Source organism: Penaeus monodon, chromosome 31 (assembly GCF_015228065.2).
Source record: "Penaeus monodon isolate SGIC_2016 chromosome 31, NSTDA_Pmon_1, whole genome shotgun sequence".
In the NCBI taxonomy this organism is placed as follows: domain Eukaryota; kingdom Metazoa; phylum Arthropoda; class Malacostraca; order Decapoda; family Penaeidae; genus Penaeus; species Penaeus monodon.
The window spans coordinates 20,221,352-20,221,662 of NC_051416.1; positions in this window are offsets into that span (position 1 = coordinate 20,221,352).

Genomic DNA, 311 nt, shown 5'->3' on the forward strand with positions numbered 1-311 from the left:
GCGTAGATCAGAGTAAATTGGTAAATCGTATTCATTATTTCACTCATGCCTATATTACAGTGTTTGAATAATTATTTTATTACTTGCATTTCCCTAGAAACTGTATAATTAATTGGATGTTAGTTATGAAAGGACAACAGTAGACTACCGTTTCCATTTAATCTTTTGACAGACAGACTCACGTACAAGTGATCGCGCCCAAAGTTGTTGTGATATCGTACTTTGGAGAGATAATTATGTTGGTGGTCGTGGGTTGAACGAAACAATTATACTGTTTATCAAAAGTTACTGTGTATAATGGTTTGTAAAAT